The sequence below is a fragment of the Pelodiscus sinensis genome, chromosome 11 (genome assembly GCF_049634645.1).
Source record: "Pelodiscus sinensis isolate JC-2024 chromosome 11, ASM4963464v1, whole genome shotgun sequence".
Lineage (NCBI taxonomy): Eukaryota > Metazoa > Chordata > Testudines > Trionychidae > Pelodiscus > Pelodiscus sinensis.
In genome coordinates this window covers 48,220,552-48,243,584 of record NC_134721.1, presented here as the reverse complement: position 1 = coordinate 48,243,584, position 23,033 = coordinate 48,220,552, and the positions used below count along the sequence as shown (strand labels likewise).

Below are 23,033 nucleotides of genomic sequence, written 5' to 3'. Positions count from 1 at the left end.
CAATTATTATGACGGTATCAAACGTTTATCTATATCCATATTTACATATTATTTATGTAAAATGAACACATGTATTCTACTCTCACTACACTCAGTTCTCCAAACAATTTTTTTTCCTCGTTCTAGCTGTGGCAAAGTCATGAATGATGGATGCTACAATGTCCTCCTCTTAGACCTTCTTCCTGCTAGGTCAGTGGCGGGCAATAAGCAGCCTGCAGGCTGGATGTGGTTTGCCAGGGTTAGCCCCGGTGGACCACCAGGCACTTTATTTACCTGTACGTCCACAGGTACAGCCTCTCGCAACGCCCACTTTACTCCATAGTCCCAGAGAAGCCAACTAGCCCAAACAGAAGCTGGGTTAGGGGCCACACCTCCACAGACACTCCCATACTAATAATGAGGTATCTTTCCTCATACCATTGATGTCCCTGGACATTTGCCTGAGTAACACACTCAGAGTTTGTCCTACTTACCGAACTTAGACATCAAGGCTACGTCTACACTGGCATGATTTTCCGGAAATGCTTTTAACGGAAAAGTTTTCCGTTAAAAGCATTTTCGGAAAAGCGCATCTAGATTGGCAGGACGCTTTTCCGGAAAAGCACTTTTTCCGGAAAAGCGTCCGTTGCCAATCTAGACGTGCTTTTCCACAAAAAAGCCCCAATCGTCATTTTCGCGATCGGGGCTTTTTTGCGGAAAACACTACTGTGCTGTTGTGACATAGTGGGGGTACTTGCTGGGCTGTGGTGACCCCTGCTGTCTGGAGCAAGACCCAGCAGGGAAAACCTCACTAGGCAGAGGTAATGCCAAACTTGTTGAACCAGTGGCCAGACACCCCCCATGGAGAGGAACAAAGGAAGGTGGATGCTGCCCTGGCTGGGGGGCAGGGCTGGAAGTTAGAGAGTTGGTGGCTGGCTGTCTGTGAGGATGGAGGAGACAGCCTAGGGAGAGGAGCTGGAGTTTAGGGGCCCAGTCTCCCCCCAACTCAAGGGGGCCTGAGGCATCCTAGCCCAGCTCTGTGACCAGATTACATCTGTGCTGTATCCTGGAGAGGCAATAAACTTCCTCTATTCCACCGGCTGGTGCGGTCTGTTTGTGCCATTTCGGGGTGCAGGAGACAGGGGACCCCCAACGCGCCGTCACAGCTGTCTACACTGGTCCTTTTCCGGAACAGTTTTCCAGAAAAAGACTTTTGCCCGAACGGGAGCAGCATAGTTTTTCCGGAAAAGCACTGATGATTTTACATTAGATCATCAGTGCTTTTCCGGAAATGCAAGCGGCCAGTGTAGACAGCTGGCAAGTTTTTCCGGAAAAGCGGCTGATTTTCCGGAATAACTTGCCAGTGTAGACACAGCCCAACTGTTTCATAACATCTTCTGCTCTAGCTGTTTAATCCCCACAACCTTTCCTCATGACTATGTCTTCAGGTCTTTCAAAGGAACCTGGAAATTAGAAACAATTTTCACACTTTAACAGTGCATTGAATGTGGCCAAATTTTAAATATAGTCATCTGCTGGATGCTCCTCTCAGCCTGGTAGCCATTTGTAGGTCACCTTCACACAAGAGTGCAGCTACATCAATTCAGCAAGACCACAATTAAAGCACACTCTTCATTAATTAAGGTTCCAGTAATTGACCCTCTGATATTTATTCTAATTTCATGCTGTAAACTGCAGCAAAAAAACCATGTTGCTTCAGTGCAAGGATGCTAACACACACGTTGTGTAGGTGATCTTTTCTCAGACCCTCTTGCACTAATTGATTCCTTGAGAGCAAAGAGATGTGTCAAAGTGAAAACAGCCTCAGGTCTCTAGACCCTATCCCACCACTTTGTAGCTCAAGCTGTATAGCACACTTTGGGTCAAACTGAATGCTTTAGCATGTTTAATTTAACACTAAAGGGAATCTGCAAAAAAACTGAAGGATACCTCATTTTAAGAGCCATATAGCATGCAGTGTTCAGGCTTTAAGTCTAAAAGAAAGAGGGAAGGTAATTGTAAGCACCAGCCACTCATTTGCCAGCTGACTGTCAAGTCACCTTCGGCTGCCACCTGTCTCTTTGCTGTGACCTCTGCACATCAGTCTCTTAGTAATTTTCAGATCATTTCAGAAAGGAGGTCCCGGCAACAATCCCGAAATTGCAGCAGAGAACAGCGTAAGTGACAACAAAGGCTGCAATACAATTCACGAAAACAAAGTAGGTATCAAGATGAAACTTCAGAAAGGCTTATGGGAAGGCTTTACTTCTGAATTGGATGAACTCATCTGCAATACAAGCAGTCCCCGGGTTACGTACAAGATAGGGACTGTAGGTTTGTTCTTAAGTTGAATCTGTATGTAAGTCGGAACTGGTACATATTGTAGGGGAAACTCTAGCCAAACATTTCTCCAGAGCTCAGTTTTATTCTCCCACAACGCACTTGCCTCAGTCCTTTATTCTCAAGCTGAGGTGTCTGCTGAGAAAAGCCGCGCTGCGTCTCCCTGGTCTGCTGGGGGGAAGCAGCTAGTGGGGGGTTGCCTCACCCCATTTGTAAGTAGGGATCCGATGTAAGTCGGATCCATGTAACCCGGGGACTGCCTGTACTACTCTGATACACAAGCACTATGGAAAATTTGCCTCTCTGCTTTGCAGGACAGCACAAAAGGGGATGCCAGACATAAGTACCTGGGCTTTCCAGAAGGACAAACCAACAATATAAGAAACTTGGCTCCCTTCAGTGAAGAAATCACTGGGCTTGGGGAAATGCTTATGAGAGAGATTGGAAAGGGCTGGCGGGAGCTGACAAATAACAAACCTATGCTATAATAGTGAAGAAGCAAGGGCTGCCCTGCACCCCGATGGACCGCAGGTCAAGCACATTGCCGCAGTCTCTCCCACCAAGTCAAACACTAGCTCATCTGAAATGGTAAGCCAGCGCCCATGATGCAAAGTGAAATAATTCAGGCAGGAACTTCACTCACTTCTCAGAGACAGAAGAGTCCACAATGGACTCAACCATGGAGAAGTTGGCAATAGCCACAAACACCCTAGAGCAACTGGACTCCAATGGGAGCCCTAATGAAATATTGTTCCACTTAGGGATCAACACACAGATGTGGCTTCCTGCCCTTAACTCTCGCATGGAAACAATGTAGATGCCCAGGCTGTGGAGGCAGGCCAAAATGGTCGCAGTACTCATAGGGTGCGTCTATACTGCAGGGCTTAGTTCAAAATAAGCTATGCAAATTGAGCTACGGCAATTGCGTATCTTATTTTGAAATAGCTTATTTCAAAATAGGGAGTGTCACCACAGCACTTATTTGGAAATAGAGCACTCTTCCTCTGACTTCCCTTATTCCTCATACAATGACTGTTACAGAAATCGGAGTAAGAAGTCCTCCAGCTTGACAGCAGTTTGACACTATTTTGAAATAACTGCCTGCTGTGTAGACACAGACTAAGTTATTTCGGAATAGCGCTAGTTATTTTGAAATTGTGTTTCAGTGTAGATGTACCCATAGACTCATAGGACTGAAAGGCACCTCAAGAGCTCATATAGTCCAATCTCCTGTACTCATAGCAAAACTAAATATTAGCTAGAGCATCCCCTGACAGGTGTTTGTCTAACTTATTCTTAAAAATCTCCAATGAGGGAGATTTCAACTTTTCTGAACCTGTCTGTGTGGTGGTGGTGCGGGGGGGGGGGGGGGGGGAGAACCTAATTTGTTTATATAAAAATCCTCTAGCTTGAATAATAGGGCAGACAATTCCATCTCTTTTCTCTCTCTCTAGTGTTTTCAGAAAGAAGAGTATCGGACAATAGAATAGAAAATAAATGTAGCCAACTGAATAGATCTGAAGACTATATAAGTTAGTGTGAAACTGAGTGCAGCTGTATCTAGAATATGAAATTAGTCCTGCGCATGGTAATGATTGCTAAGCACATTGCTATGGAAATTGAAAGCTCACAGCAGGCATAGGGAGCCCTTAGAAAGTGGCAAATCAACGTGCTCTGTGCTGTGGCAAAGAACAAATCCAGCAGCGTGTGACCTTTAAACAACTTCACATATTGAAAGCAAATAAGAGAGAGGCTGTATTGAGACGGGTATGGCGAAACAAAAATATACGACGGCCCTTTCGCACCTTGACTAGCAAGAAGGGATCTCAAAGCACTTTGCCAATAATGAAGCCTTCACGTACTTCTGTGAGGTAGGACAGGAATACTAGTAGGGACCACTGTTGGCATTGATTGGGCAGCTGTTCAATAACAATACCACAAAGTGGTTTTGGAAGAGAAGTAGAAAACACTACCCAATGGAAGTTGCAAAGCATACTTAATGAATTGGGCCAATATAGCAGAGGTAACCCGCCTCCCCCCTACACACACTTTAAGAAGGTCATGTGGCCTTTTAGATGAGAAGTGCTCCAGGTAATGGGGGGTAAAGAAGGTGGCATATTATTTTCTCCACACTGTGGGGAGAAAGCTGGGCTTTAAGGGTCTGGTCTAAAATTCAGGAGATGTGGATACACAATTCTGACTTAGAATAAAAGACTGTGAACTTTATCCCACATCTTCTTCTTCTTCTTCTCTGTTTAGAATGAAGTCTCTTCTGGGGAAGGATTGTCTGTTACTCTGTGTTGTTAGGTTTGTATGTGATTGGGGTATTTTTTTTGGTTGGTTGGGGTTTTTTACAGTGTCTAATACAAGTAATAAATTACACTTCCAGTTATTTTCTGCTTGTAGAGGAGGAGGAGGAATAGAAATACTGCATTCTTATGGTTTGGAAGGGAAGCTGGGGCAAATGAGTTGAACATCTGAAAAAGATAGGATGGAAGACAGTAAGATAGGATGGAGTGACATTCATGAAAAAATTGGAAAGTACAGAGAAAAATAGGAAAGTAAGAAGAACAAGTCACAGGGAGTGTGAGAAGAGGAGAAAAGGCAACAGAGGGGATAAGAAGTACAGGAAAAGAGGGCTGCAGAATAATCAATGATCACCCCAAAAGAGATAAGTGCCTGAACTGAGTGTGAGCTTCCTGTCGGAGATGCTGGATTTTTGGCTGTGAGGGGCACACAAATTCCACACTGGAGGGTTAAGGAGCAGCTCTGGGCCTAAGTGCCCCATGCTGCCACCTGCAGAAGTTGGAGCTTTGGGAGAAACAACGCAGCTCAGAGGCTGGAAGACTGTGGAAGGGAGCAGACTGAGCTACTGAGAAGGCATATCCCAAGTCCTCTTGGCACTTGAGGCTTCAAGATACTGACCTGACCAAGCCTGCAAAGGAAAGACTGATAACTTCTGAAGGTCAGGAACTTCAACTTTGTTTAATATTTAACATCAGTCCTGTATATCTTCCTGTAAGAAGAGGGAGCACTGGTAGGAAGTGATCCTACATAGCTCCTCAGGTCTTAGTCTTAGCAACCTCCCATTGGTCCCTGCTTTGGAGAATAGTTTAGAAGGCCAAGGGGGGAATGAAGAGCTTGCTGACGTCTGAAGATTTCCACATCATTGGACACTGTATGTACCCCAAAAGGGGTGAATTTAAACATGGGACACAGCTACAGGGCTGAGTTGCTAAAAAGGACACATGGCAGATCTGTAGTGAGAAAGGGGATTAACTGGGAGGAAGATAACTTGCCACATCTCAGCCTGATGCCAAGGTGACATTATTGATGAGTATTCCCTTTCACAGCAATTTTAAAAAATAAGCACAGCAAGCGAAAGAATAGAATACATAGGCCCTTCTCCCGCCTTGTGGATGACCAGTTTGAGGTCAATTTTACACAACAATTGCATTAAAGACTATATTGCAATCTATACTTGTAGAAAAAGAGTTCTCTTACGGTATTTCTACACAGCAGGGCAAAACTCAAATTGTGTAGCTGAAGTCGAAATAGCTTAATTCTGCTTTTGGCGCTGTCTACACAGCAGGAAATCTAAGAAAGAACACTCCTCCTCCCATTTCCCTTACCCTTTGTAAAATGAGGGTTACAGGAGTCCGAGTAAGAAGTCCTCGGCTGTGTCTACACTGGGCCACTTATTCCGGAAAATCAGCCGCTTTTCCGGAATAAGCTGTGAGCTGTCTACACTGGCCCTTGAATTTCCGGAAAAGCAACGATGCTCTACTGTACAAAATCAGCCGCTATTCCGGAAAAACTATTCTGCTCCTGCTCGGGCATAAGTCCTTATTCTGGAACACTGTTCCGAAAAGGGCCAGTGTAGACAGCCCAGTAGTCTTTTCCGGAAAAAAGCCCCGATCGCGAAAATGGCGATCGGGGATCTTTTCCGGAAAAGCGCGTCTACATTGGCCACAGACGCTTTTCCGGAAAAAGGGCTTTTCCGGAAAAGCAGCCTGCCAATGTAGACATTCCTTTTCCAGAAAAACTGAAAACGGAATAGTATTCCGTTTTAAGCAGTTCCGGAAATTCATGCCAGTGTAGACACAGCCCTCCAGCTCACCATTATTTTGAAATACTAGCTTGCTGTGTGGACACGCACTATGTTATTTCGGAATAATGTCAGTTATTCCGAAATAACACTACCATGTAGACATACCCTTAGCAGTTATTAAATTTGCTTCATGATGTAATTTTATTCAAAATATTTTCACACCCAAATTACTGCCAGATCCAGAAGACAAGTAGTTGAACGGAAAGATTCCTTTGTACAGAGACCTTCCTTGCAGCTTCTTAATGGAACAGTGTCAATTTTTAAAATTACATTTTCAATGACAAATTTTATTCTGTTGTTCCATAGTACCCATAAAGTTAGCAGACTGGTAAGAGAATAGAGAATTAATATTGATTTTTTTCACTCTCTTTACATTGTGCAATTTGTACTTTGTACATAGATTCCTTATTGCATTGATGAAATTAAACTGGGCAGGCAGCAAGCAGGTGAACACACAGAAAGAAAGGGTAGGAAGGAAGAGGGGTGAGGGAAAGCATGCTTGCTCTCATAGATCTTTTCGTTGGGTCTGAGAACATTCTAAGCAGAATGCGCTCTTTCAGAAGTTCCTGTATTCCTCGTTCTATGAGGGAAAAAGGGGGCTTTAGAAAGAGGGTTTTTTCCTGACATTTGGCCCAGTCTAGACAGGCCAAAAGTTGGAAAAGTCTCTTACGACAAAAGAATTGGAAAAAGGTACATAAAATGCGGAGCGCATTTTCCGTAGCTTTTTCCAAACAAACATACTATAAATGTACTCTCAGTGTGAAACTGATCGTTCCTTCCTAAGTGGAGTACTTTGCATTTGTCCTTATTAAACTTCATCCTATTTACCTCAGACCATTTCTCCAAATCATTTTGAATTATGACCCTATCTTTCAAAGCACTTGCAACCCCTCCCAGATTGGTATCATATGCAAACTTAATAAGCGTACTCTCTATGCCAATATCTAAATCGTTGATGAAGATATTGAACAGAACTGGTCCCAAAAGAGACTCCTGCGGAATGCCGCTTGTTATGCCCTGCAAGCAGGATTGTGAACTCTTAAAAACTACACTCTGAGAATGGTTATCCAGCTGTTATGCACCCACCTTACAGTAGTCCCATCTAAGTTGTATTTGCCTAGTTTATTGATAAGATCATGCAAGACCAGATCAAATGCCTTACTAAAGTCTAGGTATACCTCATCCACCGCTTCTCCCTTATCCACGAGACTTGTTATCCTATCAAAGAAAGCTATCAGGTTGGTTTGACATGATTTGTTCTTCACAAATCTATGCTGGCTGTTAACTATCACCTTATTTTCTTCCAGATGTTTGCAGATGAATCCTTTAATTACTTCCTCCATTATCTTCCCTAGCACAGAAGTTAAGCTGACTGGTCTGTAGTTTCCTGGGTTGTTTTTATTTCCCTTTTTATAGATGGGCAAATCTAGGGCAAATCTAGTGCCTTTTTTCAGTCTTCTGGTATCTCTCCCAACTTCCATGACTTTTCAAAGATGATCGCTAAAGGCTCAGATACCTCCTCTATAGCTCCTTGAGTATTCTAGGATGCATTTCATCATGCCCTGGTGACTTGCAGACATCTAACTTTTATAGGTGATTTTAACTCGTTCTTTTTTTTATTTTATCTTCTAAACCTACCCTATTCCCACTAGTATTCACTATGTTAGGCATTCCTTCATCATCTTCTTGGTGAAGACTGAAACAACGAAGTAATTAAGCACCTTTGTCATTTCCAAGTTTCCTGTTATTGTTTCTGCCTCCTCACTGAGCAATGGGCCTACCCTTTCTTTGGTCTTCCTCTTGCCTCTAATATATTTATAGAAAGTCTTCTTGTTACCTTTTATGTCTGTAGCTAGTTTGAACTCCTGGTTAAGCGAAGGTGATCTTTTGTCATACTATTTAACTAAACCTAGTCTCCCAAGTACCAGGCGAGACTATCCTTCTTCACCCATCTCAAACCTGTTAACTATCAATTTAAAATAAACCATAATGATTAGTTTTTAAACTGAAATAAGAGCGTGTACATAGGGGGTTGCATCCATTTAATTGACACTGGTTTTACATTCATGCTTTCAGTTAAAATCCATATAATTTTCTTGTGTAGACAAGAGCCTAGGAGTGGCTTGTCTGTCCCTCATCAGCTGTCCCTCGTCAGGACAATCTGTCCCTCGTCAGCTGAAACAAAACTGAAACACGTTACTCTTTGAGGGTGCGCCTACACTGCATACTTACCTCAAAATAAGCTACGCAATTTGTGTATGCAAATTGCATAGCCTATTTTGAGGTCATTTCAAAATAACTCGCTATTATGAAATGCCCCTTAACCCTCGTGGAACAAGGGTTACCGGGATGTCAGAACAAGCCACCCGTTATTTCAAAATCTATTTCAAAACAACGGGCTGCTTCAATAGATGTGGAATAACTATTTCAGGATACTTCTGGTATCCTGAAATAGCTCTGCAATGTAGACATAGCCACACTGAAATAAGACAATTCACGCAACCTTTAGCACCAGTACAATTTTTATATTGGTTCAAATTACTCCAGTGCAACTTATTAGTTTAGACAAGCCCTAAGTACAAAAGGAATTGTGGCCTCATCTCAGTTCCTCGTGGTGAGGTGCCCACATCACAAAAACCATCACTAATCATCACTGAACTCATGCTGCGCATTTTAGCAGAGAGGCTATGTATTCAGTAAAAATGATTTTAGCTCAAACCTCAAGCATACTTACATTGAAGCATTTATTTCTACCATCATACATAATTCATCTTCTCTTTGCTTGTATTATGGCTCCAGTTTCAAGGTGGCTTTTTAAAACCCTTTTCCTGCCACTTAATTACTGCCAGGCTGGAAAGGCTTAAGTTTTCAGCTTCTCCTCTGAGTTACAGCTCACATATTTTATGAGGCTTAGAGCAAGGCCGAAACTATGACCTCATTAAAATAGCTATTTATATAAAAATACTATTTCATTAGTATTTTGCACAGACTCACATCAGAGACCCATTACACTGCACACACAATAAATGCTAGTAACAATCGATCACTGCTCTCTTAGTCAACTCCCTCTGCAAGGCACAGTCATTGAAATGTAGGCTTTGTACCTTCTGCAGTGAGAGTCACCATCAGCTCATTCAGCATATTTAGAATTTCAGCCCCAAAGTCCAATCAAGTTGCAAACGGTCTGGTCTGCAGCCAGACACATAAAAGTGTATTTATAAACAACTCTAAGGGTACGTCTAGACTACATGCCTTTTTTTGACAGAGGCTTTTTCAAAAGTATCTTTTCGATAGTATCTTTTCTAAAGTATTTTTCAAAAAAGCCTCTTTCAAAAAAGAGTGTCTAGATGGCACAAAGAAGATCAAAAAAGCTATCCGCTTTTTCGAAAGAGAGCATCCAGACTGCCTGGATGCTCTGTCGAATAAAGGGCGCCTGGAAGCACTTCTGCCAGGGCATGGGGGGCAGCCTTTACTTCCGGGTCCTGCAGTATGCTCTTTGCAGAGACACGTGCTTTAAGGGATCCTCCTGAACAGCTGTTGCTCTGCTCCTGCAGCTGGCTTGCCTATCTCCTAGAGGGACAGCAAAGCTTCTGCAGTGCTTGTTTTGAGTGCCCTGCTTTCTGAGACACCACGGCATTTTGTTTCCTGGTTGGTTTTTGTGCTTTCAATTGTTTTTTCGCCATAGAGCCGGAGTTGCCCTTGGGCAGGCGATGGCCCAACACTGTGATGCTGAAAGTTCTGCTGCATCTTCATGAGACCATCATCATGTTCATGGCAGAGCTGGATTCAGAGAACAGAGACAGGTGTGCTTGACAAAATGCTTACAGTTTATTGCACTGTTGTACGTTACAAAACCTATATCACTGTTTTGTAAAGAAAAATAAACTTTTTGTTAACAAAGTAAAGTACTTCCCTTACTGACTCTCACAGGTGGGAAGGGGCTTTGATCTCAGGCACAGACCAGGAGGGTGCCCGGCATTTGGTGCTCCTGGCTTGGTGCAGGGATGTGTCGTCGCTGGGGGCTTGTCCCTGGGACATGGCTCTGAGTGGGCCTTTCAGCAAGAGCCAAGCAGTCAAGGTCCTGGTTGGAGCTGGCTTTCTGCCACAATGCTACTCCTAGGTGCCTGTGCCTTTGAAAGATGGCTACAGGCAGGAACAATAGAGGTGAAAGGTCTGGCAGGAGTGTCCACCAGGGCTTCTTCCTGGAGGCCTTTATTTTGGGAAAAAAAAAACCTTCCCCACGTCCACACGTACCTTTTTTTCAACAGATCTCTGTCGAAAATAGCATTATTTCTCATAAATCGAGGTTTACCACCATCAACAAAACCACCGCGTTCTTTCGATTTACTGTCGGCAGAACACGGCGGCAGTCTAGACGCAGGTAAAGATTTTTCGAAAAAAGGCTACACCCTAAATGACAAATATTTCATCAGACTGGTAAAAGGAATATAATTTCCTTTTAGGTTTTTAAAAAAAAATAAAGGCACAGTTTTCAGCAGTGACTAGAGGTCTGGGCAACACAATCTTGAAGTATTTCATTTTAAAAAGCCTTTTTAAAAATCCTGAATTTTGTAGCGGGAAGAGAGGAGGCTAGTTACAAGTGTGACACCCAAAACTGAAGCAGTGAAATCACAAGTCCCTTTTGAAAATGAAGCCCGAGTTATTGCTCCTGAAAAGTGCTACACTGACAGGAGGCCACTGACCTCTGCTATGACAGCGCAAGTTCCCCCACTTTGCCTCTCCCTCTGATGCCTCAATCTAGAACCTTAGGGGGGACAGGAGTGTTACTAGCTTACATTCCAGCCTTTACTTCTCTGCTGTAAGTGGGCCAGTGGTGTTGTGTGGGTTTTGTGTGTTTTCAAGTGTTGTGGACCCACATTCAGGAGGAAATCAACTCAGGGCACAAAACTCATTTCACATAAGCCACTGAACAGTCCTTCTACGGAGTTTTGGTCTCTACTAATTTGAATGGGAAGTAATTCAGTGACCTACACGAGAAAGGCTTTTGCAATCCTCTGCGCAGTCCAGTTCACCACACAGAAATTCCTGGTACAAATAGAGACATGAGCAAAAAGAATTCTGCATAAGCTGTGGCTAAAGAAATAGAACTCCATTGGTTTAGTAAGGTTAGCATGTTATTTCTTACACACTAATGCAATCTGATCAAAAATCATTCTTCCTTGCATACTAAACCTCCTCGAACATTACAGCTTTTTCTGGTTTTAGCCTCCTTCCTTGAAGACTGGATTGCAAAGATTATTTTCTAGCCTTCCAGATTTCCTGTTTCTACCCAATTATCAGGATATTCCAACCCTTGTTTATCTACCAACTTGAGAATTGCAAAGAGCAATCATCCCCAGGTTGAAAAACAAATTTCCTGTCAGGAATTTAAAAAGAGACAAGACCCTGTCTGAGTTCTGCAAGAAACAATTTGAGCTGGGTATGTCAGAATTTAAAATTTGTCATCTCATCCCTTTGTCACAGGTGCCTAGCTGACCAACAGGCCTACTATTTACACTTACTGTCAGGGATATGGCCAAGACAATGATGTTTCATTGAGCCATTTTGTTCACCTGTTAGACAGATTATATCATTAATTCCCTCTCAAACTGTGTTCTCATTTCCAGAGTCTAAGGGTGTGTCTAGACTACCTAGTTTTGTCGACAAAAGTGGACTTTTGTCGACAAAACTATACCAGCGTCTACACTACCGCTGAGTTCTGTCGACATAACGTCAACAGAACTCAGTTTTGTCGACGCTGGTATACCTCATTTTACGAGGCATAACACCTTCTGTCGACAGAACTCTGTAGACAGAAGGTGTTATTGCCTGTAACGTTGCGTCCAGACTACGGAGTTCTGTCGACAAAGCAGCTTGCTTTGTCGACAGAACTCAATGTGTCTGGACGCTCTTTGTCGACGGAAGTTTTGTCGACAGTATCTGTCGACAAAACTTCTGTTGACAAAACGCGGTAGTCTAGATGTACCCTAAAACAACCTGATGGACAAAACATCAAGAGCTAACAGAATAAAAGCTTTTTTTCCCTGAATCCTTTGGAATACGTCCTAAGGATATGTCTACATAGCACTTACCTTGAAATACGCAAATTGCATATCTTATTTCAAGGTAATTTCAAAATAGCTTATTGTGAAATTTGGTGCTGTCTACACAGCACCAAATTTTGAAATGAAATGCTATTCTGACAAGTCCCTTAACCCTCGTGGAATGAGGGTTACAGGGATGCTGGAATAGTGCACCATTTAGCAAGTCCCTTAACCCTCGTGGAATGAGGGTTACAGGGATGCTGGAATAGTGCACCATTTAGCGTATATTTACTTCGAAATGTATTTCGGAATAACAGGTGCTTTTAGACACAGAATTGCTATTTTGGGATACCAGAAGTATCCCGAAATAGTGCTGCAGTGTAGACGTACCCTAAGTGTCAATGATAACCCAAAGATCCCATTAAACAAGGACAGAAAACATTCAATTAAGATTTTAAAAAATAAATCAGGATTTTCTTATTCTACTCTCTTCCTCCTCCTCCCCCCCCCCCCCCCCACCCTCCCACGTAAATCCAGGCATTCAAATCATTACTAAAAAAGAATAAGCAATTTCAAGGTCAGCTCTTGTAAGTCCAGCTCATTGAGTATTCCACAAACAAGTGTCAATTTTTTACTAACCACATTTAACTTCACAAAGCACATTCTTACAAAGTCAATGACTTGCATGACAGTTATCTATCTTGGTCTTCCAGCCTTAGTGTTTTGCTTCAGGTTTTCAGGCCTGCATGATCCGTTTGGGTTAACTACATTAGTAAATGATGGAAGAAGGTTTCTGAGGTGGCAGCTAATCACCCACCATCATTCAAAAAACCCCAAATTCAAATACAGATTAAACCAGGGGTGAGGAACCTAAGGCCCAGGGGGTCACATTTGGCCTCCAGCTTGCATGGATCTTGCCCCCAAGGCTTTGGGATCTCCTTCCTCCCAGCATCAGGGCTCCCCTTCCCTTTCCCTTCCTCTTCCCCCCACACTGGCATAACAGCCCCTATATCACCCCACCGCACACAAAATCCCCCCTCGGCTCTAGTGAGCGAGGGGGATGTGGGGAGTATCTTTCTCCTTCGCAGTCAGGAGTCACATCAGTGACAGTTTGTCGGGGTGGGCTGGTTGGTTGGTTTGTTTTGCTTCTTGCTACTGTGCGGCCCCCAACTGATTTTTCTGTGGGTCAGCGGCTCCCAACCCAAAAAAGATTTCCCACCCCTGGATTAAACAGTTGACGTTATAGCCAGGAATGAAAATCAAAGGGCATATTTCCAGTACCTGATTGCTTCATTAGTTTAACATGGGTCCCAACAGAAAACAGGCAACCTGGCCTGTCAAAGGCAGTATCTGAATAATAATTAAGCCTTGAAAGGAGTCTATTAGTCAACGTCAGTCATCCTCTCCTCTATGGTCTATCTTCTGTGGGGGTGAAAAATGCATCTTTTCCTCTCCTGTGTCTATATGGAAAACAGGTTTGGAAACGTAGCCTAGCTGCCCTGGCTTCTGAGCAGGGCAGAGAATTCGATAACATTATTTGAAAGAAGATACATCTCTCTCCAGACAGCAGTGCAATGCTGACAGGCAGACCCAGAGCAGAGAGACTGCAGGAGGGACTGCTGTGAGTAGCTTATAGCTCTTAGACCTTCCTTTTCCCCTTGGAACTAAGGGTACGTCTAGACTACATGCCTCTGTCGCCAGAGGCATGTAGATTAGGCTACCCGACATAGTAAAATGAAGCGGCAATTTAAATAATCGCCGCTTCATTTAAATTTCCATGGCTGCCGCGCTGAGCCGACAAACAGCTGATCAGCTGTTTGTCGGCTCAGCGCAATAGTCTGGATGCGCGGGTGGCTACATCAAAGGTATTTGTTGACCACCCAGGTAAACCTCATCCCAGGAGGCCCCATGCGCTGGAGGGAGCCCCACGTGGCAGCGGAACAGGCAAGGGCGGGGTCCAGCTGGGGGTGCAAATTTTGGAACCATTTAATGGTGCTTATGAAACGATATAGATATAGATATAGATATGTCAAATTGTTGATCTTAAATTCAGGGCTAAGAAAGACTAGCAGCATAGGGGGTTAGTAATATAGATTATGTCTGTCATAAGGATTGGATGCAACTGATATTGCTTTAGAAAGCTGGAAACGTGTCTTTTGGCTTATTAGCAGCAAAATGAAAGCACTAAAACTGAGCAAGGACAACAAGCAAATAATGGAAGAAATGCTAACAGCAGCAGCAAAACTGCTGTGATTGCACCAAGATAGTCTAGATCTTAATGAAAAATTCCTCCATCAAAACAATGAAAAGCTGAAAAAGTGTTGTTTGAGGTAACTGGGTATCACTGGCTATCAGCTCTAGATGCTTTCAACAGGTCTAAACAAGTTGAGGCATCAAAGAGAAAGTTTTTACTATCATAAGCATTAAAAATTCCACATATTTTTTTAACAAGTAACCTATCTTTGCACCCCATTCTCTGTTTAAGAGAGTCTTATGGGATGATTCATCATCTTGAAGTTTACAGAAAAACAAGCGGCTAGAGGGCTTTATATATTTTTAGAACCTGCACAATCTCTTTTGAACTTGTGTAAGTGATGCTGCTGTAGCTAGCCATGCAGCCAGCAGCCGGCCAAGGCGTGAGACTAATGTTGATTGATTTCAGATGCACACAAGGAGCATGCTGCTGACCAATGAGGAGAGAGGGTTTTTTCCAGTTTCAAGCTGCTATTTTTCCCCATTAGAGGATGCCTCATCATTTGGTCAGACAGAGGAGGAGCAATGACACAAGTGTCATTTCAGGACAGCTATCAAGCCAGCAGGATTTATCTAAACTGACATGAGAATTAATTATAAATAACCTCCAATTAACTGTTAAATAAGAAAATGTTGATGAACTTCAATGAGCAACATTTAATTTGACCATTAGGGAGCAGATGAAGGCAAAGGCAGAAATGGATTATTCAGGTAGGGAACGTCTAGACTGTGGCATTATTTCAGGATACATCCAGTGTCCCGAAATAGCATTTTCCGCACCCTTACAGTATGCCCATTATTTCGAAATGCAGTTGAAATTACGAGTGTGCTAGTCCAATGTCCTGGTAAACCTTGTTCCACAAGGATTAAGGAGTACAGGCAGTCCCCGGGTTACGTACAAGATAGGGACTGTAGGTTTGTTCTTAAGTTGAATTTGTATGTAAGTCGGAACTGGTACATATTGTAGGGGAAACTCTAGCCAAACATTTCTCCAGAGCTCAGTTTTATTCTCCCACACCTCACTTCCCTCAGTCCTTTATTCTCAAGCTGAGGTGTCTGCTGAGAAAAGCCGCTCCACGTCTCCCTGGTCTGCTGGGGGGGGGGGGGGGCGCGCGCTAGCTTCGCGTCTCCCTAGTCTGCTGGGGGGAAGCAGCTAGTGCGGGGTTGCCTCACGCCGTTTGTAAGTAGGGATCCGATGTAAGTCGGATCCATGTAACCCGGGGACTGCCTGTATGTTGGAATAGCGGTCTATTTCAAAATAAGTTTGAAATAAGCTACGCAATTTGCATAGCTCACACTGCATAGCTTATTTCGAGCTAGCGCCACAGTTTAGATGCACCCAAAGAGAGTCTTGCAGAATCTTTTAATGAGCTGCTAATCCTTTTCAAATCAACACTGCTTTTCAGTGCTTCCTATTTGTAACCTCGCACTAGGATTCTGTGCTTAGTTCTACTAAGGTGGCAGATGAATTGTAAGCATATTAGTATTCAGTTATAAAAACTAATATGACTAGGGTACTTGCGTTGCACTTCTTGGGATTTCATCCCAAATCTTGTGATATGTGATAGTTTTCTCAAAACATCTGAGGTAATGTGATTCTAAGAGACTCTGGGCTTTCATTTAAAAAAAAAAGTTCCAGTACTAATAGTTGTGGAAAGAATCTGGAAAATACGTTAGTGGCTCAAAAATCCCCCCCTCACAAGGTAAATAAGAAAGAACCCACATTTATTGCTTTTGGCTTTAAAAATCACAAGATTTTAAAATTAATCTCATGGTTTGGGAAGCCTGACACTGCTTTGAAACACATGCGTTAGGCAATACAAGCTTCTTCTCCCAGTACGCCTCTCCCAGATTACTCAATAAACGTGATTTGCTGGAGTAAACAAGTAAGTCTTGATAATAGGCCCAACCTAACTAAGAGAAAAGGAATTTCTGGATACGGCTAGAAAGAAAAAAGAAAGGTCGGTGTCTAGAACCAGGACCTCTACAGCTTTAATAGAAAGGCACAAGTGATGGGGCTAATGATGCGGTGCTCCATAAGACTGACTTTTCAATTGTACAGTGAAGGATTTGTGAGAGCTGCATAGAACACTGTAGCACACCAAGATCACAGATCTCCCTGACCCAATTCATAATCCCAACAACACAGAAATGGGCATTTAAAATCTGGACATGCCAACTCTTGTGGTTTGAGCTGCTCTGCTGAAACTCTAAAGACAGACAAAATTACTACAGAGATCTTCTACTTTCAAGTAGGAATAAGAGATCCTCCGGAAAAGGGCTTTATTCCGGAGGATCGCGCCAGTCTAGATGCTTTTTTTCTGGCTTTTCCCCAAGCTGGAAAAAAAGCGGCGGACATGTTTATTTAAATCCGCGGGGGATATTTAAATCCCCCGCGGATTTCCCTATGCTGACTTACCTGCTTTGCATCCCTTTTCCGGAATTTGGGGCCAGTCTAGACGTAGCCCTAATGATTTTTGTTGCCCTCTTTCCAATGTATCCATTATTTCAAGAAGGATAACGGATCTTTTGGAAAAGGCTTTATTTTTCGAAAGATCAGCGTCTAGACTGGTGCTTTTCTCCAGAAAAGCTCCGTGCCGAAAAAAAGCGGCAGACATTTTTATGCTAATGAAGAGTGGGAGATTTAAATCCCCACTTCATTAGCAATTGCGATACGTCTAATTTACATCACTTTTCCGAAAAAGGGATGTAGTCTACACGTAGCCCCAAAGTAATCCAAAAAAGGTACAGATTTGTCACAGTGACTCAAATCAACGTGTAAGACCAGTTTTGATAGAGTCAATAATAACAAAAAAAACATTTACTCGACTGTGCCCTTCTGCATCAGATTGAGATGTTAGGCTGTGATTGGTGGAAAACTCACTTAAAACCTCACAGAGTACAAATGCTGTGCAATTGGTTTAACGTCATCAATGGTGCTGATCATCTCATTGTCGACATGCCATGAAGGGAAACAGGCAGATGCTGCTTGAAAATTTCCCACTTTTGAGGACTGCTACTGAAGAGGTTGTACAATTGCTGGATTGTTCCAAAGTACGTGATTGCTTCCTTGCAGGGGCGGATATACGGCAGGGCGAACGGGGCAGCCGCCCTGGGCCCCGCGCTTCAGAAAGCCCCGCGCATGCGCCGTGGCAAAGGGGGGCCCTGCGGAATTATGCTGCCCGGGGCCCCGCAAAACGGTCATCTGCCCCTGCTTCCTTGCGTGATTCAGCGTAATCAATGCCAACAAGAATTAGTGTGTGGTTGCTACAACTGGAGAATTGTTCCTTGTGGAAAGCAGGAGTTATTTCAAAATAACCAGCCCATTATTTTGAAATAATGGAGTTGGTAGTGTGGCTGTTCTATTTGTTATTTTAGAGTAACTCCCTAGTATAGACCAGGGCTTAGAGAACCAAGGCACAATCTGTAATCCTTCTTTTGCCTCTTCCCCCACTCAGTCTCTTCTGATTATTTAGAAGGTAAGCTCTTTAGGGCAGGGACCATCTCTAATTGCAGATTGGAAAAATGCCAGCACAACAGGGCCTAAATCACAGCTCTGACCTCCAAGTGCTATTGTATACAAATAATAGTCATTTTTAAAAATTGTAAAAACTAAAGAAAGAAGTCAGCAGGCTAAGAAATATTATATGTGTAGGATAAACTATAATGGTGTTTAAAAAATTATTCTACAGGCTTTCGATGTAACAATAATACTACCCCCACCACTACCAATCCCTCTTATCCAGAGACAGCTCCAAATATGTTAGTAAGGAGACCAGGGTCATCATCTCTATTTTAGAAATGAGGAAACTGAGGCATACAGTGGGGAAATGACTTACCCTCTAGATCACACTGGAAAATTAACAAGAGTGACAGCTCTGAAATGACAAAGAAACATTTAGATGCAATTTGCCCTTGAAAACAAATGTATTCTCACAAGAAAGCTTTTTTTGTTGGGGTGATTTATGTGAGGGGGAAAACTTAACCATTGTTGCAAAATAAATGAATGGACATCATAAAGGTAAAAAATATTACAATCAAAGGCCCAGCAATACGGAGCAACATAATAGCAACAATTTAATACCAGATAAGCCAGTCTCTTTAATGTGATTATAAATGAACTTCCAGAACTGCTTGTAAAATGGAAAAACACTATGGTATTCAATGATATGGTAACAATGATAGACAGCAATTTCATTACCCTGGCGAGGTACTAGATTTTACTAATTTCCTTACAGCAACATTTCTTACAAAGCAACAGTTATTGTGATACATTACCTGACATGTTAGCTTAATGAGACAACAGTATAACAGAGGAATATTGCCAGTTCAAGCCCCACTTGCTCATGTTTGCTTTAAATGCCTGTACTTCCTTCTTGGCCCTGACTTTCTTCAAAAAAACTGATGCCACTTTCAATGAACTCCTTACCTGCTCCCCAGGACATCCGCTTTGGATCAGTCCTTTTCACAATGGGTGATGCTTTGATTGAAAAGCAACGGTACAGAAGATGCCTTTAGAACAGAAGAAAAAGACTGGATGGGAAGCTAGAAAACTACTTGTGTTTAATAAGAGCAAGATATTTAATTCAGTAATACAAGCAAGTTGAAAAAAGGGTAGAGATGACTTTTTGTTTTTAAACAAATGGTCATAACTTTCCAGCCGGGCATTGACAATATACCCCACTAACAAGACACACATTAAACTGACTTAAAAATCAACACATGGTCTGGTAGCACTTTATAGACTAAAAAACATGTAGATGGTATCATGAGCTTTCGTGGGCACAGCCCACTTCTTCAGATGACCAGAGTGGGCTGTGCCCATGGAAGTTCATGATCCCATCTACATGTTTTGTTAGTCTATAAAGTGCTACCAGGCCATGTGTTGTTTTTTAAGTTTCTCCTGTACAGACTAATGCGGCTACCCCCTGAAGCTATAAAACTGACTAACTGCCCTCAGGATCCGTGACTATCAGAGGTGTTTAACTCTCCAGGGAGCACAGCAAACAAGATAGGTGCTCTCAGGTCCTGAAAAGCGCTGCATTCGTAGTGCATCCCTTGAAGCTATATCAGGAAGTCCACCAAGTGTATCTCTATCGATGTTGTAATGGGCCATAAATGGCAGTAGGGTTGCCAGGTGTCTGGTATTGACCCAGACAGTCCAGTATTTTCATCTCATGTCTGGTAAAAAAATTCAGAAAATACTGGACACCTAAAATGTCCAGTATTTTCTGTTTTTTCCCCAGCCAGGAGGCAAAAATCCCAGGTGTTTACCTGGTTCTGCAGCGGAGCTGTCTGGCCCAGAGCAGGAAGACAAGATGGCGGATGGCTGCCAGCAGCCTGTTATAGGGCCAAAAAGCCTCAAAGGCATTTCTTAAAGGGGCCATGATGGGGTTTTTTTTATTATTATTTTTATTTTTTATTTTTTTTTGCTTAATAACTCTCGTGGACCTTTTTTTTCCCCAACAGAATTCCCCCTCCTGTGTTTTTTTTGGGGGGGTGGGAGTGTCAAGGCTGATTCCCCACTCTGGCATGATGAATGCAGAAGTGGGGGCCTGCAAAAGTACCCCAATGCCTTCTTTCCAGGCTTTGGTATAAAACTTCCCCCCAAAATCCTAAAAACCTAGATTTTGGGGATAAAAATTCACTGCCACCACCCAAGTAATGGTAAGAAAATCAGGGAAGAGATCACTTGGGAAATCTCAGCCCTAAAGTAAAACCAGGACACAAAAATTAACCAATACCAGGTTAATAAAAGTTCTTTCTTTTTTATCATCACCATAATACTCCTGTTATAAGCATAATGACTAGATGGAAAAGTCATCAATTAATATACTCATGGGGGACTCCCATGGGCCAAAAACTTAGTTACAAAGGAGAGGAAAACCCATTTTTAAATGCACAGACATCAGATTCCCATTCCCAAACCTTAAAACAATGAAACAATAAAACCTAATGGTTTTAGCTAAACTTTACCCTACTTACAGATAGTGAAGAGTATTTTCTTGGAGAGACATTTTGTCTACCCCCCTCAGTATCTGCAGAGTAAACTGCTCAGGGACAAAAGAGGGGAAACCCAAAAATTCCTGTGTCCCATTTTGAAATCCCTATCTGCATTTCTATTGGCTGACTGCTACCTGGCTAGGTACAGTTAACCCCTTAGGCCCCAGGCTGCTGGCCAACTCTCATGACCATGACGGGGTATTTGGTATTTTTGGTTAAACCGTCTGGCAACCCTAAATGGCAGTAATATTTTACAGAGGACAATTTGAATCCAAACCCTGTGTGAACATTCTTTTCACCAAGAAATGCAAGCTGAGGAGGATTTTCATAAAGTGAACAAATGTGATCAGTCATCTGGTTTATAAAACTTCATAAGTTCTAAGGCCCAAAGAGACCACAGTGATCATCAACACTTACTTTCTGCACAACACGGGCCACAGAATTTCCACAAAATAATTCCTAGAACACAGAAAAACAACTAATTGTGATTTAAAAATAGTCACCAATGGAGAATCCACCATAACCCTTGGTGAATTGTACAAATACTTAATTACGCTCTCTGTTAAAAACTTCTGCCTTCTTACCAATCTCAAAATTGTCTAGCTATAACTTCCAACCATTGGATCATTTGTACCTTTTGTCTGATACATTGAAGAGTCCATTATTAAATATGTGTTCCTAACATAGGTATTTATAGGCTGCAATCAAATCTCACCTTAAGATTCTCTTTCTTAAGCTAAATAGATTGAGCTCCCTAAATCCATCATTATAAAATAGGCTTTCTGATCTTTTAATTGCTCTTGTGGCTCTTCTCTGAACCCTCTCCAATTTATCAACATCCTTCTTGAACTGTGGACACCAGAACTGGATTCAGCATTACAGTGGTAGTCACTCCCTGGGCCACACACAGAGGTAAAATAACCTATATCTACTTGAGAGTCCGCTGGCTATGCAGCCAAGGATTGCATTAGCCCTTTTGGCTGCACGGATGACTAAACACACACCTTTGTATCCCTGCTATATTTTTATCTCAGAAGATGTGGACCAAGCAATATTCTAAAAGGATGTTCCAGGTTTGCTGACAAACTATTTTAATTTAAGACATGTATAAAATAGATTGAGCCAGAAGCCACAGACACAGCATCCTTATAGAAAAATGACTTTAGTGACCCCTAGTGGAAAGCAATGAAAATATTAGGTGTTGTGTTTTGTATTGGTTTCCTAAATGATCTCTAATGGATTCTACTTACTTAATTGTCAATATGTAAAACCAGATCTCAGATCTGCATTGACCCAGCATGTAAGGCAAACTAACACTGCTTAAAACTTTAAATGCATAAGAGAGCTAAACATATGAAAAAACACATTTTAAAAAAATCACTTAGGTTTGATTTGTTCTGCGTAGATTCTTTTAGATAAATGTCTAACTAAGGCTGACTTCTCTGGATCAAACTTGTCATTTTTATTCGTTTAGAGAAAATTATGAAAGTTCTGGAGAGAGTGTTCCTATAACAAAAAAAAGACCACATTTTGCTGCCTTCCAATAGCAACATGGGGCTTCTCTTGTGAGTAGGATAAGCCACAGCAGGGCTGTGGTTAGGGAGTTGGCGGCACAGATTTACAAAGATACACCACAAGATTTACAATTTATAGCCTGGATAAGCAATTACTATGGTGAACATTGTAACAACGTACAGGCAGTCCCCGGGTTACATACAAGATAGTGACTGTAGGTTTGTTCTTAAGTTGAATCTGTATGTAAGTCGGAACTGGCGTCAGCCGCTGCTGAAACTGATCAGTTTCAACAGCGGCTGAATCTGGACGCCAGTTCTGACTTACATACAGATTCAACTTAAGAACCCCAGGCTCCGCGGCTTTGCTCTGCTTTGCTCCCCGTCCCCCTGGTCTGCAGACCAGGGGGACGGGGAGCAAAGCGGCGGAACACGCGGGCAGCAGACAGCCCAGACGCGTCTGGGCTGTCTGCTGCCCGCGTGTTCCGCCGCTTTGCTTCCTCTCCCTGGTCTGCTGGAGACCAGGGAGAGGGAGGGCCCTGTTCATAACTGCGGATCCGACATAAGTCGGATCCGCGTAACTCGGGGACTGCCTGTACAAATATATGAAGGATGGAAACACAAAGAAGACAGAGGCTTTATTTTCCATAATGAAAGGGGGTAAAACTAGAACTGCTTTGATAAAGAAAGGGATATTTTAGGCAGAAGATTTTCTGAAGAGCAAGATCTATTCCTCTCTAGAAAAATCTTCCAGGTAAGTGATAGAATGCTTGATGTGTTTAAAGCAAAATT

General features: G+C 42.6%; 1 protein-coding gene across 1 annotated transcript in view; it reads right to left on the bottom strand.

Annotated features, from left to right (window-relative positions):
• CFAP92 (cilia and flagella associated protein 92 (putative)) overlaps positions 1–23,033 on the bottom strand; it is a 254,276-nt gene that overhangs the window by 187,843 nt on the left and 43,400 nt on the right. The window contains exons 3-4 of the mRNA XM_075939716.1: positions 19,157–19,239; positions 18,567–18,605 (exon numbers count right to left, since the gene is read on the bottom strand). The gene's annotated coding sequence lies outside the window, so the exon portion shown is untranslated. The remainder of the gene's footprint in view (positions 1–18,566; positions 18,606–19,156; positions 19,240–23,033) is intronic.